Below are 5395 nucleotides of genomic sequence, written 5' to 3' on the forward strand. Positions count from 1 at the left end.
AAGAGGGTTAGACTTAAATGTGCTAGTCATATTCTTCATGATGCTCTCTTTATATTTCAATTCTTATCTTTTATGTGAGCATCATTGAAATCATCATGCCTAGCTAGGGGCGTTAAACGATAGCGCTTGTTGGGAGGCAACCCAACTTTATTTTTGTTCCTTGCTTTTCTCCTGTTTAGTAATAAATAATTCATATAGCCTCTGTTTATATGTGGTTTTATGCTTTTAATTAGTGTTTGTGCCAAGTAGAACCTTTGGGAAGACTTGGGGGAAGTCTTTGTGATCATGCTGTAAAAGACAGAAACTTTAGCGCTCACGAGAATTGCTGCCATTTTTTATTGGAGAGTGATATTTAGTTAATTCCTTTTTCAGATGATTAATAGACAAATTAATCAGGTCCATCAATTTATTTTAGAATTTTTGGGGTTCCAGAAGTTTGCGTTAGTTACAGATTACTACAGACTGTTCTGTTTTTGACAGATTCTGTTTTTCGTGTGTTGTTTGCTTATTTTGATGAATCTATGGCTAGTAAAAGAGTTTATAAACTGTAGAGAAGTTGTAATACAGTAGTAATAACACCAATATAAATAAAGAATGAGTTCATTACAGTACCTTGAAGTGGTGTTTTGTTTTCTTTCGCTAACGGAGCTTATGAGTTTTCTGTTAAGTTTTGTGTTGTGAAGTTTTCAAGTTTTGGGTAAAGATTCGATGGACTATGGAATAAGGAGTGGCAAGAGCCTAATATTGGGGATGACCAAGGAACCCCAAGGTAATATTCAAGGAAAACCAAGAGCCTAAGCTTGGGGATGCCCCGGAAGGCATCCCCTCTTTCGTCTTCGTTCATCGGTAACTTTACTTGGAGCTATATTTTTATTCGCCACATGATATGTGTGTTGCTTGGAGCGTCAATTTATTTTGTTAGGATTTGCTTGATGTTATTTTGAACAATGTTTTGCATCTTTTATTTCAATAAAAGTGGCATTGATAGCCTTTACTATGCCTATTTTACAAGTCTTCATGTTGCTGTTTGAAAACAGAAAGTTTACCGCTGTTGCAATAATTCCCTAGAAAAGTCAGAATGTGATAAAATGTTGAACCTTTTGCATATTAAGCTCTGATAAATTTAATACAGTGGGAATGTTCTTTCATAATTTTTGGAGCTAGGGAAGTATGGATGTTGCAGCATTCTTTACAGACTATCCTGTTTAGGCAGATTGCTGTTATGTTTGCATTGTTTGCATATGTTTGCTTCTTTAATGATTCTATTTGAGGATAGGACTATTAAATATGAAGAGGCATTTAGTATTAAATTTTGAATAATAATTTTAGTGATTTTCTACAGTAGAGTATGATAAGGTTTTTGCAATGGTTTATACTAACTTATCTCACGAGTCCTTGTTGAGTTTTGTGTGGATGAAGCTTTTGAGATTTAGGGAGACCGTGATATGAGAGGAATTAAGGAGACACAAAAGCTCAAGCTTGGGGATGCCCAAGGCACCAAAAGATAATATTTCAAGAAGTCTCAAGCGTCTAAGCTTGGGGATGCCCCGGTTGGCATCCCACCTTTCTTCTTCAACAACTATCGGTTAGTATCGGTTGATCCTAAGTTTTTGCTTCTTCACATGATGTTTGCCATTCTTAGAATGTCATTTTATTTTGATTTAATTGCTGTTTGAAGAGAATACCAAGATCTGAAATTATTAAATGTTAGAGAGTCTTCACATAGTTGCATAATTATTCAACTACTCATTGATCTTCACTTATATCTTTCGGAGTAGTTTGTCATTTGCTCTAGTGCTTCACTTATATCTTTTAGAGCATGGTGGTAGTTTTATTTTGAAGAAATAGATGAACTCTCATGCTTCACTTATATTATTTTGAGAGTCTTAAGTAGCATGGTAATTTGCTTAAAATCCTAATATGCTAGGTATACAAGATTAGTAAAAACTTTCTTATGAGTGTTTTGAATAGTAAGAGAAGTTTGATGCTTGATGATTGTTTTGAGATATGGAGGTAATAATATCAAAGTCGTGCTAGTTGAGTAGTTGTGAATTTTAGGAATACTTGTGTTGAAGTTTGCAAGTCCCGTAGCATGCACATATGGTAAACGTTGTGTAACAAATTTGAAACATGAGGTGTTATTTGATTGTCCTCCTTATGAGTGGCGGTCGGGGACGAGCGATGGTCTTTTCCTACCAATCTATCCTCCTAGGAGCATGCGCGTAGTGCCGAGGTTTTTGATGACTTGTAGATTTTTTCAATAAGTATGTGAGTTCTTTATGACTAATGTTGAGTCCATGGATTATACGCACTCTTACCCTTCCATCCTTGCTAGCCTCTTCGGTATCGTGCATTGCCCTTTCTCGCATTGAGAGTTGGCGCAAACTTCGCCGGTGCATCCAAACCCCGTGATATGATACGCTTTGTCACACATAAGCCTCCTTATATCTTCCTCAAAACAGCCACCATACCTACCTATTATGGCATTTCCATAGCCATTCCGAGATATATTGCCATGCAAGTTTCCACCGTTCCGTTTATTATGACACGCATCATCATTGTCATATTGCTTTGCATGATCATGTAGTTGAAATCGTATTTGTGGCAAAGCCACCATTCATAATTATTCCATACATGTCACTCTTGATTCATCGCAATCCCGGTACACCGCCGGAGGCATTCATATAGAGTCATCTTTGTTCTAGTATCGAGTTGTAATCATTGAGTTGTAAATAAATAGAAGTGTGATGATCATCATTTTCTAGAGCATTGTCCCAAGTGAGGAATAAAAAAATAGAAAGGCCATAAAAAAGAGAAGGCCCCCCCCCCAAAAAAAGAGAAAGGCCATAAAAAAGGAAAAGGCTCAAATAAAAAAATATAAAAAAATGAGAGAAAGAGAGAAGGGACAATGCTACTATCCTTTTCCACACTTGTGCTTCAAAGTAGCACCATGATCTTTATGATAGAGAGTCTCTTGTTTTGTCACTTTCATATACTAGTGGGAATTTTCATTATAGAACTTGGCTTGTATATTCCAACAATGGGCCTCCTCAGGTGCCCTAGGTCTTCGTGAGCAAGCAAGTTGGATGCACACCCACTAGTTTCATTTGTTGAGCTTTCATACATTTATAGCTCTAGTGCATCCGTTGCATGGCAATCCCTACTCCTTGCATTAACATCAATCGGTGGGCATCTCCATAGCCCATTGATTAGCCTCGTTGATGTGAGACTTTCTCCTTTTTTGTCTTCTCCACATAACCCCCTCATTATTCTATCCCACCCATAGTGCTATATCCATGGCTCGCACTCATGTATTGCGTGAAAGTTTATAGGTTTGAGATTACTAAAGTATGAAACAATTGCTTGGCTTGTCATTGGGGTTGTGCATGATGAGATCATTCTTGTGTGACGAAAATGGAGCATGACTAAACTATATGATTTTGTAGGGATGAACTGTTATTTTGAGAAGACATAATTGCTTAGTTAGTATGCTTGAAGTATTATCATTTTTATGTCAATATGAACTTTTGTCTTGAACTTATGGATCTGAATATTCATACCACAATTAAGAAGAATCACATTGAAATTATGCCAAGTAGCACTCCGCATCAAAAATTCTGTTTTTATCATTTACCTACTCGAGGACGAGCACGAATTAAGCTTGGGGATGCTTGATACGTCTCCAACGTATCTATAATTTTTGATTGCTCCATGCTATGTTATCTACTGTTTTGGGCAATATTGGGCTTTATTATCCACTTTTATATTATTTTTGGGACTAACCTATTGACCGGAGGCCCAGCCCAGATTTGTTGTTTTTTTGCCTATTTCAGTGTTTCGAAGAAAAGGAATATCAAACGGAGTCGAAACGGAACGAAATCAACTGGAGAAGTTATTTTTGGAAGGAAAGCTACCGGAAAAGCTTGGAGTGCACGTCAGGAAAGAAGGGAGGTGCCCATGAGGGTGGGGGTGCGCCCCCTACCTCGTGGCCCCCCCTTCGGTCCACCGACGTACTTCTTTCACCCATATATACCTACGTCCCCTAAAACTTCCAGAACACACAATAGATCGGGAGTTCCGCCGCCAGAAGCCTCCATAGCCACTGAAAGCCAATCTAGACCCATTTCGGCACCCTGCCGGAGGGGGCAATCCTTCTCCGGCGGCCATCTTCATCATCCCAGTGCTCTCCACGACGAGGAGGGAGTAGTTCTCCCTCGGGGCTGAGGGTATGTACCAGTATCTATGTTTTTGATCTCTCTCTCTCTCGTGTTCTTGATTCGGCACGATCTTGATGTATCGCGAGCTTTGCTATTATAGTTGGATCTTATGTTTCTCCTGCCCCTCTTCTCTCTTGTAATGAATTGAGTTTCCCCTTTGAAGTAATCTTATCGGATTGAGTCTTTAAAGAATTTAGAACACCTATGCATAGGGGTTGGCACACGTTTTCGTCGTGATTCTCCGGTAGAAACTTTGGGGCACTCTTTGAGGTCCTTTGTGTTGGTTGAATAGATGAATCTGAGATTGTGTGATGCATATCGTATAATCATACCCACGGATACTTGAGGTGACATTGGAGTATCTAGGTGACATTAGGGTTTTGGTTGATTTGTGTCTTAAGGTGTTATTCTAGTACGAACTCTAGGGCTATTTGTGACACTTATAGGAATAGCCCAACGGATTGATTGGAAAGAATAACATTGAGGTGGTTTCGTACCCTACCATAATCTCTTCGTTTGTTCTACGCTATTAGTGACTTTGGAGTGAGTCTTTGTTGCATGTTGAGGGATAGTTATGTGATCCAATTATGATATTATTGTTGACAGGACTTGCACTAGTGAAAGTATGAACCCTAGGCCTTATTTCCTATCATTGCAATACCATTTACGCTCACTTTTATCGCTTGCTACCTTGCTGTTTTTATATTTTCAGATTACAAATACCTTTATCTACCATCCATATACCACTTGTATCACCATCTCTTCGCCGAACTAGTGCACCTATACAATTTACCATTGTATTGGGTGTGTTGGGGACACAAGAGACTCTTTGTTATTTGGTTGCAGGGTTGCTTGAGAGAGACCATCTTCATCCTACGCCTCCTACGGATTGATAAACCTTAGGTCATCCAATTGAGGGAAATTTGCTACTGTCCTACAAACCTCTGCACTTGGAGGCCCAACAACGTCTACAAGAAGAAGGTTGTTATCATCAACTAGTCATCTGTTTATTTTGCAACTCCCATTTCGAGTTACTACTCTTAGCAACTGAACCAGTATCAAATACTAAGGGGTTGCTATAAACACTAGTAAAGTACACATCAATAACATGTATATCAAATATACTTTTGTTCACTTTGCCATCCTTCTTATCCGCCAAGTATCCAGGGCAGTTCCAC

Source organism: Triticum urartu, chromosome 5, assembly GCF_003073215.2.
Source record: "Triticum urartu cultivar G1812 chromosome 5, Tu2.1, whole genome shotgun sequence".
NCBI lineage: Eukaryota > Viridiplantae > Streptophyta > Magnoliopsida > Poales > Poaceae > Triticum > Triticum urartu.